This window comes from Lathamus discolor, chromosome 5 (genome assembly GCF_037157495.1).
Source record: "Lathamus discolor isolate bLatDis1 chromosome 5, bLatDis1.hap1, whole genome shotgun sequence".
NCBI lineage: Eukaryota > Metazoa > Chordata > Aves > Psittaciformes > Psittacidae > Lathamus > Lathamus discolor.
Genome location: NC_088888.1, coordinates 40797033 through 40812435, shown reverse-complemented (window position 1 = coordinate 40812435; position 15403 = coordinate 40797033).

Here is a 15403-nt window from a genome sequence, read left to right as displayed (position 1 = left end):
TTTGCAGCTATGTTGGGAACTTCGACACCAGGAGCTACAGGAAGCCTGTAGGATAGGATTTCTCACTAACCTAACAGCTATGTTGTTTCACATGAAGAAGGAAACACAGGTTTTGTTCTCTGCCCTTCCCACATGATCAAAAGAGAAGTGGGAAAAAATGCATTGGCCAAACCTTGATAAAACATGTTTAGTTTATAGAAAAGTAATTCAAGGGTTGATATTTAAAAGGTCAGTGCCTCTTCTGTGACTATTTTATCTCACACTAGGAAGTATTAGTAACAAAAAAAATAGTTTCTAAGTGAAGTAGAAAATTGAACTAAAAAGAGTGAGGATAGAGACAGAATTGAAATAGCTTCAAGAGAGCTACCTAGCATTATTAAGGAAAATATTTAAGAGACAGCTTCATTGTAAATAGTGAATTTGCCTGGAAACTGAGGGATTTCATGAGTGAAATAGGTCAGATTAAGCTAGCTTTTGAATAAATTATATTGAAGTTGTATGTATTCTGCCTCTTAAAATAGTAGTTTAAGATGGAAGGAAAATGTTGAATAAGTAACACAGTGGGAATAACATTTACATTAAGATTACATTTAATTCCAGCAAAGATGGAAATTATGCACGGAGTTTTACAACTGACTTAATTCTCAAGGCAGTCAACACAGAATGAATTAGGGTTGCTTGCAACAATGACTTAAGAAGTCGGAGTCATTCACGATGAAGAGTGTGGTGAGGGGAGCAGAAAGAAGTGCTTCGCAGGATGGGAAGATGAGACAGAAAAGGAGAGGAAGGCAACAGGAGAGAATGCAAGAGGAAAAGGAGGGGCAAGCAGAGCTGAGGAAAAGAAGCCCCTAAGTAGCTAGGTAGGTAAATACGGATACGTATAGTAGACTCTGTTGGGTCTGCATATGAAAATGTGTTAACATGGAGACCTTACAGTACTTACCAGCAGTTTCAGAATTGCTGTAACACTTTTCAGAGTTCCTCCCTGTGCCAGGCAGCTATTGCCCTAGGTAAATGGCACAGTAGGGAGACATGGAGGGGAAACCTCATGGATACATACCTCCTCTGCAATACACAGTGAAATGGGAGCTGCCCAAAAAGGCATTGGAAATGTTTCTCTGGAGAATCCTCTGTTGGATGACTACAGCCCCCATATGTGGGTGGTAGTGCAGCTGCAGTAATGAAGGTTGTAAAATATCTCCTCATTTTAGAATAAAAGGAATAAAAATATGCTTTGCTTATTTAATCTTCTCAGTGTATATCTCAAAAGTCCTGAGATAGGTGCTTGAAGACTTTATTGATTCTCAACAGAAGTGAACTTGCCACACTGACAAGCAGACAGCTGCAAGCAGGTGGGTGTTTTTCTTTTCATAAAGCATAAAATAGTCTAGAGAGTTAGACATCTTGCTCAGCATTTCTGAAGGTTTCAGATGAGTACAAAACTGGCTGCTCAGCCTGTTATTAAATCATAAAAGTGTGCTTATTCAGTATGGACTATGTAAGCACAGATTTTTTTCTGTCCTGCTTTCCTACAAAGCTAGGCAGCCATCTAGCCATATATATGGGCGATGAAGGCTTAAAGGATACAGCTCTGGTAGCATATTCACAGAACTAGGGTAACTATTCATATTTGTGAACATGGATGCCAGAAAATGTATTGTGAAATCCATGCAGAAAAAGCTAAAATTAATGCCTTATTCCATCATAATACTCTACTCAGTTGGCGAATGACTGTCTTGCAGAACCTGATGATGGAAGAGCCTTAATTTTGCTCCATCAAAATTCAGCTTTGATACTGAAGATCTACAGTGTGGATTCTAGGCACATGGATATTTTATCCTCAGTGGTCCTTTGGCCTTCGGTATTTCTGCTGCTGTGTTAACCATAGTGGAGGACTCAGTGCAACAGCAACTGATTAAAACCAACTTTTGTCATATATGGTACCAAAAGCCTACAGTCATCCGATGATTAAAGAATTTCTGTCACTGTGCAAATGTAGCATCTCAAGACTACCTTCCAAAAGGCTGAAAAATACATTCCCCTTCTCAGCCCCCTGAGCAACTACTACTGCTATCACCAAATTGCGTTAGAGATGCTGCCTGGCAGCATAGCAAAATTAGAGGTTTCTCTCACTGTACAGTGTCTTGATATATGGTTCTGGATATACAGCTTGTACTTGTGGCTCAGAAATAAAATTTTCAACATAAAGGATAGTGGAGTGCTGAAATGGGTGACTCTCTGGAAAATACTTCTGAATCTTTTTTCTTCAAGCATACAGACAGAGTAATTCTGCTAAATTTCCATGAATAGCAAAATAAAGACAATTTGTAGTCTGATGAGACAGAATTTGAGGGCAGATTTCATGGAGCAGTTACTCTGAAATACTTTTGTTTTGTTTTAAATGAGGGAGATTTCAATAACAGGTACAATGCATATATAAATAATGTTTTTTTAGCTAGTGCTACTGGAGTAGCTTTGCTGCAGCTGTACCACTGTGATTTCAATACTGTATTCACCTACGAAAAATGTAAAAGGGATCACACACTAAAAAATATGTCAAGCATCCGCCTAAATTTCGGGGGGGTGGGGGGGGGGTGTGTGTGTGATGAATTTATTATTGCAAATGCAGGATTTTTTTTTTCCTCAGGTGAAAGTATTTAGGGCACTTAAGAAGGTCACATTTTGGGTTAGCCTTTTTCTAAGTAACCTCAAGGTCTTCTATCTGTATTAAGCACTGGAGGTATGAGTCCAGGTTTTATTCTTTTTCCCCTTATATTCGTTCAGTGCAGAGCTTTCTTTGCTGCCTCAGCCCTTCAGGACATCTCAAAATCAACTTATTTGGGCAAGGAGGGATTTTGCTGAAATTGAGTTTTGGGGTATTTCTGAGGTGCTCTAGGCATTTAAACCAAGAGAATAATTTAAGCAGTCACATCCTTGTTCTAAGGGCATGCTTTCCACTGAATGAGTTATCATATTTTCACACAGCTTTTGCTATCATATTAATTTGACAGACTTTTCAGAGTCTTTCCCGTAAGATTCTTCCTTCAAAATGTTCGAAGCTTCCAATGACTCATTTGAAATTTACAGCAGCAGACCTAATTTTAGTAGCAAAATTTTATCAGTATTAGATAGATGTAGCTATCTGCCTTCTGCTCAAGGACTGTTACTCTTTAGGCTGGCAATAGAAATGTTTAGAGCTGGTGCTTTTATATCAGCAGTGCAAGATGTGTGGTGTGCTCATGAGTGCAAGCAGGAGTGGGTGAAAAGGCTAAGGGAGATGATTTTGAAGGGAGAGGGTCCTTTGGGGAACTGCATGTGGAGTAATCTATCTCTAAAATCACACATGAAATTTCTCTTGAAGAGTGTTACTTGGAACAGGCCAGGAAAGAGTTAAAAAGCTGCTGATAAGCCATAGGGGTGATTCAGGGACCAACGCCTGAGTTCACTCGTCATCTTTTATTTAGTACTTAGCCAAGATGCCCAAGAAATCAAATAATATGGTAATATAAAAACATTACTGGCGTTTATGAGCTTTCTTTCCAATGCCAAAGGCATTAACTAACCCAGCAACAAGTACAGTTTTTTGTTACATGATCCAAAGCCTGAACCCTGACTCTATGTTAAACTACAGACACTCCACGTAAATGAGTATGATTAAGGGCTTGGCTTTACTCTTACACGTATTTTGTTTCTATCTTTTCAGAATGTGTGGAACCATTCAATTTATTGAGTGGTTGATGTTTTCTATTTTACAATCCCTGACCTTAATTGCATCCTTAGTACTAATGTTACTACTCTCAGCACATCAAAAAACAGAATATAATGCCCAAACTCAATTTGTTCTTTTCCTGAGTTTTTGGCCTTTATGAGATTCTTAAATTGCTTAAATGTAACAACAGTCCTAACTCTAATTTGTATCCTTGGGTGAAAATCTTCTACTAGGAAACAGTAGCAATAACTCTGAGAATTTTTCTATGTGTCTCTGGAAACTCCAAAGAATCATGAAATAAAACAGGCTTCTGTGTATTTAGATTTTTCCAATGTATTTCCAATCACAATCCAATCACAAGCCTATCATAGCTAGAGGATCACTAAAATGAAATTACGATAAAAGTCTTTAGCAGAATAAGCACTCCTCCTTACTCTGTAGGCTGGGAACAATCCAGGAATTGTTTAGACTTTGGATTTCTTAACTGTAACTCATAGACCTAAGCTTAGTTATAGACAGTGAATCGATATTGATGATAAAAGAGAACATAAAATCTCAGATTACAGTCCTAGTGTTAATTATATGTTAGCTTCAATCCTACAATAAGAATTAACAGCACATATTGTTTGCTGGTCACAAACACTACTGTTTAAAAGGACAACAGAGAATCAAGTAACAAGGGAAAACACTTTTTAAAAGAGAATATGTTTGAATATCTTAGGTATGCACAAGCCTTCTTATTGTCATCAAAAGCCTTTCAGAATTCAGAAATAAACAGACCACCAAAAAACCTGCATTTGCCAAGCTTAACCCCAAAGTAATACTAACTGCAATCATACCCAGAGTAGAAAGTGCTGTTTCTAAAAATTGTGTATACATTAGTCCTTACCAGCACCAGCCCTCGTCCAATTTCATTAGACCAGGTTCCTTTGTTCACTTTCTTTGGGTAGGGAAGCAGCCAAGTGCTGCCTCAAAGGATTTAGTAGCATCTCATTTTCCTGTGACAAATGCTGTTGCATTGACTTTCTCATGTCAAGGAGTGTGTTGAACAGAAACTTCATTACTGTCTGACAGCAGTGATCATGTATGTCATTCTGTGCAATGGGTACAAATAGTGTTTAAAGTGACATAAAAATCAATGACTTGCAGGCTGGGGACTCCCTTCCTGTTTTGCAAGCCCTTGCTGAGTAAAATACTTTCTTTAAACATTCATTTGTGGATTGCAGTTTAAATTACTGTTACTTTTGCAGTATAAAGTAGTATTCAGCCATTCGTTGCTCCTTGCTGCCTTTCAATCAATAACTTAAAAGTACTTTAAAAGCCTTTATTGAGTCTCAGGGTTAAGCAGTCATGATAATTAATATTGTCACATGTAAGAAAGAAACCTGTTACGCTGTGAGATTTGATAGCTACCTCAGATTCCTGCCGTTTTCATTTGTATTTACTTCTCATCTATACTTTTTTGAGGTTTCAGTGGAAATTGTCACAGAGAGAGAAAATTCTGATTATCTGAAAAACAGTTCTCTGATGGGTCTGTAAGAAGACTTTAAAAAAGAGCTAGAGAATATTAAATGGTTTATAGCATGGTGATATGTTGTGCAAAGATTTCTAAGATTAACTTCGTGCAAAAAACTTAGAAACTGTGAGTAATCGGATTGACCTTTTCTCATGTAGTGTCACTTCTATACTTGTTGTGAATGGATTACTGAAAAAAAAATATATCCCAGAACTCTGACATCACCTTTTGTTTGTATTGATAATTAAAGCTAGGTGCAGTTACAGAAAGCCTATAAAGCTAGATAAAATTCTAAATTAGACCAGTAAAAAATAATTGTACAACAGTGCACAGACTTGAAAGATGTACAGGGTCTCTTAGGTTGCTTTCACCTCAGTGAAGTCGTTACATGATAAATATCACACAAGTTAGTAGGAGAAAGAGAAATACTAATGGCATATTATATCACGAAAGAATAAATCCTAAATATAAATACTATTGAACATTAATTTTATATGGATATGCCTTCTATTAGCTCCATAGTCCACTATTCTTTTAACAACTTTTGTTTAAAGAGATACTTAGTTCAATCCTGACTTCTCAAATTTTCCAAGCAATAGCGTGTTAGACAATATTGTTCTGTTCAGGTTGAGAAAGAAAGGACATAATGAGGTGTATATTCACTTCGATCCAAGATTCCAGTTTTAGAAATGAACTTGAAGATTTTGTGCTCTGTGCCATAAAAAGTAATTTGTCTTTTTGTAGAGCACTTGATGTCAGAACTGGTACTTTCAGTTAGGCAGGCATAAAGAAGTCTGATTTCAAATATATGATACCATAAATCTAGTCTGTGAGAACATCATGCTGACCATCTGGCACTTTGAAATACTCTGTTTTTCAAAGCACTTTCCAAACCTTTTAACAGTTGCAGATGGTGTTTTGTCACTATACCTTATTTCTGCTTCTAAACTTAAGAATTAGAAAGGTAGAGGTTGGTAGGGCCTTCCAGGTATCACCTAGTCCAATCCCTCAGCTCAAGTAGGGTCCCTGACAGCAGGTTTCCTAGGACCATGTCCATTCAGGTTTTGAGTATTTCCACAGATATTAGTGGATATGGATTGCTGAAGATACTTCACATATTGCACTTACGCCAGGGAAGGCCAACTCAAGTGTTGTGGCAATGGTCACACTGGCTTGTGGGATGTGTGCTCTGTTACTCAGAGAAAATGCAAACACTGTTTCTTTCAGACAAAACCCTCATTTTGGACTCTCTCCACCTTATCCTCCTGCCTCCAAGCAACACTCTTTTCCCTTCAGGGACAACCACAGTATCTGCCAGCATGAGGCATGGCTACAGCAAGTTTCTGTATGTGGTGTCTGCTCTGACTGTGGTCTGATCCACCTTCAAACCTGAGACTGATGCCTGTCTGCACTCCTACCATGACGGGTGTTGTGATGGCAAGCACCGCAGCAACTTTCCTTCCTAGTTGTCCTCCTGGGAAGGCTTTCTCACTTTTTCCCATTTTTGAGGTCACCATGTCAAGCAGTCATGAGGAACCATGATTCTCCTTTGAAGATCTCCATGGTTCTTTGAAGATCAGCCTGAACACAGACGGAATTCAGGCAGGCTATAAGAAGAAATACAGATGCCAGGGGTCCTGGAATGGAGGCCCAGCCTTTCCAGCACAGCGTTTTTGCAGCTCTGACCATCTGGACTTTCTTACAGACAGTTTCCATCTGCCACCTGCTTGATGCCCCAATTTCTTTTCTGACGTTGATCCCATCTGGTTATAGCTCATGGTTTCTTTTCCTGAACTGTAGGAATAGCACAGCTCTCTAACCGGGCGCTGTGCACGTTCCTACACAGGCACTGTCCATCCCCTTAGGAACTGCAAAATTCAATGCAAATGAAAAGTTTCTTCATGCATCGGGTCACCAAGGAATAGCAGAGTATCAACAAAAAGCCTGGTGAAATATTGGCACATCTCACAGTCCGCCTGAACTACTATGCAATGCATAGGAACAATTGCACCTACACAGAAACAGTTTTCACCATGATACCTAGATAAACCTAACATTTATGAAAACACTCCATAGGAGCTTGTATGTGGAAACTAAACGGGCATCATTATTCTCCAACTAAAAATACCTCTCACTTTGTCAGCCTCCCTTTACCAGCTTTGGGGACATTGACCCTGCAGAGATAAGCATGTGGTACTATTGTGGTTATGCAAATGTCAGTGTTATGTTAATGGGCTCTGCAGTGAAGCAAAAAGAACTGATAAGCATTTTCATTTCTGAACTAGTAGTTGTTTATTAACATGGAAAGAGACAGTCCAGGAGATATGAACAACATCCTTTTCTTAGAGCCAGTGTTCCCAAGCCATCTGCTGGCCTGCCTACCTGTGATAATCACCCCTTGTCCCTGCCAAATTTTGTGCTGCACTATACATGACATTTTAAATGATTTAATGGACTAATCTGCATTTTCAAATAATTTTACATGCCAATTAATTTCAGTTTATGGTTAAGCTACCCTTCCACAAACAGCATTAGGAAAAAACACAGATAAGCACCAACTTTGCCAGTTATGAGTACATCAGAGAGGGTGTCTAGGGCTGCTGGGGTAGAGCGTGTGGTTTGGGGAGGTGTAGGAAGGGTGTTCATGCGAGGTGCCTGAACTTGATAGGTTTGTGATAGCAGCAAGGTATGCAGCAGTGTTATGGTTTGTGTGCATAGCTGACAGGCAGCAGGGAGTAAAGGAGAGCAATGTAACTGAGACCTGCTCCTCCGGGGGATGCCTGAGAGAGTGGAAGTAGCTGCACAGGTTGTTTGGTGGGAGCCAGGGAGATTTACTTTTTACCCCAGAAGTTTTGCCAAACCTATTCTGTGTATTTATCCTGGCCACCTTCTAGCCGCTGCCACGGCTGGGAGACTGAGTCACATCAAAGGCAGCAAAGGGCAGCCGGGACATCAGCAGGCAGTTGTTCAGATGTGGCAGCTATCACCACGAACTGAGCAGAACTTAAAGAGCATAAAGCCTGGAGCATAAACTTCCTGTCCCTAGACTTATTTGTCAAATAAAAGGGAAGGAAGAAAGGCAGAAAAATGTCCCTGCCTCATTTTCAATGCCATTTATATTGTGAAACTGCAGATACCCAAAGCACTGTGTGAACTGGACATCTTTGAGCTAAGCTGTTATAAAGACTCATCTTTCTTTATAAAAGTCTTTCCAAATGATGCACTCAAACTTTCTTATTAAGAGCTTTTGACAGATTTAAATAGTAAATTGTACCTCCAGGGATGACCCCCCCCAATCAAAAAGTTCCAGCTTTGGATGCTGTGGATGTTCCAGAACATTTCCCACGGGCAGCTCTGACCAACAGTGCATCCCCCCATTGTCGTCATCACAGCCTCTTCTGCTGCCATGGGACAGGTGGCAGGCTGTAGGGAGGGCTTCCTAAAAAGCTGACAGATGACTTACAATATGAAACATGATGATTAAAATGCACAAAATTGTGCAAGACTTCAGTATCTACAAAGTCATTGGGGAAGTCGTTGCTGGCTTTATTTTTTTGTGATTATATATGGCCTAGAGTTGTTCTCTACCAAGCTAATTTTTCAGGTTACTTAGATGTCTGGTTTTATCCATCGTGCTAAACTGTCTGTGGCTTAAAATTAAAGAGATATTCTCAAGGCTGGCAGATTCAAAGTAAGATGTATTTTCTGTGCTGATTGCACTTCAAAGTCCTTGTAGCATGCTATACTGATCGATTTTTATCAAGACCAGTCAATTCTTTTTTATTTCATCTGTCCTTCTGAAAAAAAAAAAGAAAAAAAGCAATGTGTGTGTGATGAAAGCGGAACAGTTGTATGAAGAAACTGTAGTTTATTACCAGTCTTCCATGTGACCATTAGAGAAAAACAGCACAAACACAATTTCTGGGAAGGTATAGACTTTATCCTCTTTCATTTTTCTGATTTTTTTTTAAGAGAATTCGGCTGCACTTATCAACACCCCTACACTGAGAAAAGTCGATATGGGAGGGTATTTCATTTGATGGCGTGCACTGGGTGGGTTTTTTTTGTTGTCAGATATCATACGCAAAACATTTTTTTAGTGGTTCTGACCACTTCCAGTATCTAACAACTTTTGTACATCAAATGAGTGCCTGATAGAGATTCAACAATCAAATCTCCATAAAATTATAGCAATCTCCCACAGTGAATTAAATCACGATCAAAGTTTTCATTAGCTTAATTTGGGAAAATGCTGAAGCCTTTTAATTTCTTCCTTAAGGGGAAAATATACATAGCTCTGCAGGTTAGAGCAAGGCTTTAAACAGTATTTCTGTTGGGTTTTAGACCTTCAGAAATGAAGCATAGAGAACCCAGCTTGTTCTTAACTTGGTCTGCCCCTCTGTATGAGAGTAACTAATCCCTCATAATATTGTGAAGCCAAATGAGAAGTCTCTTAATCAAAGTATTGGACTAAGGCCAGTAGCCTCTTAGGAACGTTTATAAGAAGTTGACACCAACATGTGGCCTCCATCAGTGTCCTGAAGCCCCTTTATCTGTAGGAAGTCCCAACAGCTTTTTAAAAAATGAATATTCATAGAAAGTATACAAGGACTTTGAGTGTTGCCCAAGATGTTTTCCTGGATTTCACACTTTTTACATTTTTTTGAGAGGAAAGAAAATCAGAATACTCAAAATTATTATATGTATATTCATTAAGAATATGAATGATATTTACAAAATATTCTTCTTTCTTCCTATTGAATCCACAGCCCTGTTTAAAGCCAAATTAAATCTATATCACCCTAATGACCTATCTTCGGAGGCAGGAACCCGGGCCTTTTCCATTTCATCAGATATTGTAACATATTTCTTTAATTGTGCATGGGGAATATGTAAATACCATTATTGTGTGAAAGAAAAGAGAATATAAGCTAAACAAAGCTACTGATATCATGGATGTTTAGTGCTACCGGAAAGCTGTTAGGCATTTGGCACAAGAGTAATAAATTGCCTTTGTTTGTTAGGCACTTATAATGCCACACTGATGTAGTGACAGAGCCCTTCAAAACCTTCAGTGTATTCATCCTTACAAAACTTTGGTGAGGAAAGAAGACCATCCCTTCATACTGCATGGAAGGACAGAGAAACCATTATTTACACAGAATAACATAAGGACACTTGTGCCTCGAAAAGACTTGAACTGAGTTGCCCATATCCCCATATCCCACGTATGAGTGACCATGAGTTGCCCATATCCCTAGCTGCTTTCCCATCTTCTCCCCCTTATCAAGAAAACAATTCTTTTTTTGCAACCAGTAGTACTGTAATAAAACATAAGCACAGAAAGAGGACCTTACACAGGAAAGATACCAATGAAATTGAGGTACTGGATTCTTTAGAAAGTCACAAAGTTTCTTAAAGATTTTGAGGACTTTGTGCAACCTTTGGGTCTGCCTACTAGCATTGGTAAAAGCACTGTCTCTTTCGTGTTTTGCAATTTGTGTGATCAAGCCATCTGTACAAAAGCAATCAGTCAACCCTGTTAGGGACTTATTATTCCCAAACACTGCTGGAAGAGTGGCAGGATCAAACAGGGTACAAAGGACTGAGGTTCAAAGACAGAAAGATGGTGTGAGTGAAAGGCTCGAGGACTTGAGTATTGATCAAAATCAGGAGCAGACAGACCAATAATAGCTTAAAAGGCAGAATAGCTAGGGACAGAGCAGCAGACAGTGTGAAGCAGCAGAGAAATGATTTAGTGCAGATGAAACCCTTGAGACAGCAAAAGTGTTCTGCCAGGAGCAGGGAAAATCACAAGGGACAGGAACCCTAGGTAAGAAAGCAGACAAAAAACTGGGCTAAGCCCAGCTACTAACGGACAGAAGAATCTTCACTGAGTATGATGGGATAAAGGGAGGTCAGTATTGAAAACTGCTTTGATGACATGAGTTTGAGGGGATGAAGGGGTCTTCCAGAGGAAGGCTGTGAATGCAAAAACTCTGGGAGGGGAAGAAATGTCTCTTGCTCACAGAGTACCACTGAGATCAGCTTCTGAAATGAAGCATGCTGATTCCCCCGATATGATGCATGGAAAATACACATGCAGTTTTGTGATGCTCTTTGCCTTTTCCTGTGAACACAGGTGTTGCAGCTGCCTGCAGCCGGCCTTTCCAGTTGCTGTTGCACTTAGATCTGGAAGAACCCAAATTCACCTACTGCATGTTGCTGTCTGCCTGGAACAAAAATAACCCCAAAGTGTCCTTGCTTTCCAAGCTCTGAGGTTGAATCTCCATTCTCATCCTTCAGCTCCAGTGCCTCTAAAATGTATTTCCTTCTCATGTTTTAAAGGCATGATATTGTCCAAATTTTCCTTTCTTTCCTTTGATTCTTTTTTTGTTTGTTATTTACTAGCCCATTTCCCCTGCTTTAAAGTAAATCTCTTAATTTGCCATTTTTATTCTTCTTTTTTCTTTTTTTTCCTGTACTGTATTACAGCCTTAATGAGATTTCCTGTAGTACAAATGAAGACTTCTCTTATTTGATTCTGTCTTATACCTTCAGTTAAATCCTGTGTCTCAGAAGGTGACATCTTTAGCTTCTCAATCACTTGGAGATATCTCAGTTTTCTTAAGTTCATTTTAAGCCACTGCATGCATCATTTATTTGGCTCTTCTTGTATCATTCAAAGTCTATGCTGTCAGTCTACAAAGCCATTTGTAGAACAGCATTATAGACTGGTAAATGTCACTTATACCTCTGTGTTTGCATATATTTACATTTAATTTGTAAAGGATAGCAGAAATAAAGTTAATTCTTAATATGTGTGTAGCTATACCTTTCATAATAACGTACTCCAGCACTTCTTCACAATCCCACATGTGTTATGATTTGGCTTAATTTAAGCCTGACAGATGCATCCTGATGAGGTATATATCCATATTCTGGAGAGAGAGAATATGACTTTTATTGGTTTGTAAAGTATCATACTTCTAGTGAGCTTCAGAGCTGTATGGACTCTGCATTTCTTTTACCAGCATTATTAGCATACATTCGATATGCACCACATAGAACATTTTTAGTCTATAATCTGTCTTACCATGATCAGCTGTGGGTATGGCACTGGCACTCCTGGAAACTGAATATGCATATTTTCTACCTATACTCATCACCATCTACATTAAGATTTTATGTATCTCTCTCGTGCTTTATTTTTTTTGTTTGTTTCAATTTTTGTTCAGGAAAATGACTCGAATTTTCAGCTTTTTCTATGAAAAAAATCTGATGGATTTGTTTCCTGTTAATATCTGTGATTAATAGCATGCTAAATGTTGAAATCTTAGCTAAGTGAGATAAATGATTGATTGTACACGTATAATCCTTTAGACATACACCGTTGACCGAGTTTAGGATTAAATTTGGACCTAGCTGCACCTAAACTTGCCTCTGAAAAGGAGTTTGGAACACAAGGGGATCCTTTCTGAACCTCACTGATGCTTGTAACATCTCCCAAAACAATGCTAATCCAATCGTAGTTCTGCTAAGTATCTGAGATAACATTCAAAGACTTCTCTAAGCAAAGAACATACACCCTGCTTCTCTCAGTAATGAGTCAGGACTGATAACAAGGAACATCAGGCCCCAACCCTTGAATGACTACCCAGAAGAAAGTGGGCAATAATTAGACAAAAGGTAATTCTGGCAGGGGGCAGCATGACTCACAGCCCACTGACTCAAGAGAAGAGAAAGGCTGAGCCTGCATGCCTGATTTGCATGAGAAATGAGAGGGACCAGTAACCAGTAAGGGGTGGCATACTAGTTAATGAACAAATTGCATAACTCTCAACCAATGGATACTGATTTCTTTGTCAAAATGTATAAATAGCTTAAAGTTAGGGTCATCAGTGTGCTTGGTTTGTGGAGACTTCCACTGAGCACCCTGCATAGAATAAGCATCTCATTTCAAAAACTAGACTATGATTCTTTGTTTAGAAAGCCCCAAATCAGCAACATAGAATCATAGAATCATAGAATAGTTAGGGTTGGAAAGGACCTCAAGATCATCTAGTTCCAACCCCCCTGCCATGGACAGGGACACCTCACACTAAACCATCCCACACAAGGCTTCATCCAACCTGGCCTTGAACACTGCCAGGGATGGAGCACTCACAACCTCACTGGGCAACCGATTCCAGTGTCTCACCACCCTAACAGGAAAGAATTTCCTCCTTAGATCCAATTTAAACTTCCCCTGTTTAAGTTTTAACCCATTACCCCTTGTCCTGTCACTATAGTCCCTGATGAAGAGTCCCTCCCCAGCATCCCTACAGGCCCCCTTCAGGTACTGGAAGGCTGCTATTAGGTCTCCACGCAGCCTTCTCTTCTCCAGGCTCAACAGCCCCAACTTTCTCAGCCTGTCTTCATACGGGAGGTGCTCCAGTCCCCTGATCATCCTCGTGGCCCTCCTCTGGACTTGTTCCAGCAGTTCCATGTCCTTTTTATGTTGAGGACACCAGAACTGCACACAATACTCCAGGTGAGGTCTCAGAAGAGCAGAGTAGAGGGGCAGGATCACCTCCTTCGACCTGCTGGTCACACTCCTTTTGATGCAGCCCAGGATACTTTCTGGGCTGCGAGCGCACACTGCCGGCTCATGTTCATTTTCTCATCGACCAGCACCCCCAAGTCCTTCTCTGTGGGGCCGCTCTGAATCTCTTCTTTGCCCAATCTGTAGCTGTGCCTGGGATTGCTCCGACCCAGGTGTAGGACCTTGCACTTGTCGTGGTTGAACTTCATAAGGTTGGCATCAGCCCACCTCACAAGCGTGTCAAGGTCCCTCTGGATGGCATCCCTTCCCTCCAGCATATCAACCGGACCACACAGCTTGGTGTCAACGGCAAGCTTGCTGAGGGCGCACTCAATCCCACTGTCCATGTCAGCAATGAAGATGTTAAACAAGACCGGTCCCAACACCAGTCCCTGAGGGACACCACTAGTTACTGGTCTCCAGCCGGACATCGAGCCATTGACCACAACTCTTTGTGTGCGGCCGTCCAGCCAGTTCTTTATCCACCGAGTGGTCCATCCATCAAATTAATATCTCTCCAATTTAGAGAGAAGGATGTCGTGTGGGACAGTGTCAAATGCTTTGCACAAGTCCAGGTAGATCATGACTCAGTGGGAGGGTCTCCCTGACAGTTTTGTCTGACCCTGTCCTCTCTGCAGTAACTAATCAAGTGTACCTTGCCATTGAGTCTTGTTAAACCACTGTCTCATTTACTATCAAACTTTGCTAACTCATGTTTTTATATCAATAGATATACTGCTATTTCTCTCTTAAAAGTGAAGTGCATCACCCCACTGCAACAAAAGGAGGTAGCTGATATTCTAAAGGTCTCCCTCTTCATTGACTATGGAGCAAGAATAGAAAGACTAATTTCATGTGGCTATAGCTAGTAACTAGAGTTATGGTTTTTAACCATTGCTAGCATTCTACCTTCTCACCCATTAATGAGACAGTAAATTGGTTTGAAGCAGGTTCTTACCTCTAGGTGTTTTGCATTCACTCTGTGAGCAGCAGCAAAACAATCTGAGTGCACTGATGTTCAGCAGCAATTGTGAAACAGCTTAGGAGCCTTTAGAAATAGAGATCTAAAGAATAAAATCTTCTGTTCTGAGATTCCACTGTGGTTGGTGTTTAATATAAGAATAAAGTATTTGATCTTTGATTCCATCATAAGCTGTGCCTGGCCATGAGGATTTTTTGAGAAATTATTACACGCCCTCACCCTGCTGTTTCCCTACTAATTGGTAACTACTTTTCGAAAGTTATCACTTTCCCAGTTTGTCATGCATTTAACAGCCACTATGCAATTTTTCCAGAATTTTAGTATTCTAACTAGTGAGCCATGCATTGCTGAATGAAAAACAAACAAACAAATAAACAAACCAACATTGAAAATACCTCTTGTTTCTTTCTCAGTAACTTTAATCAGCTAGTATTGCTGGACTCATGCTTTGTGCACATAGCTATGTCTCTGAGTGACATTAAATGATAAACTGGGATCTGGCCTTGCAGCCTGTTCCATGCAGGTTGTGCAATGTTCATGCAAATCCCTCTGAAAACAGGAGACTTCTGCATGCTTGTAACAATTTACCTGTGCATAATGAATTGCAGAACT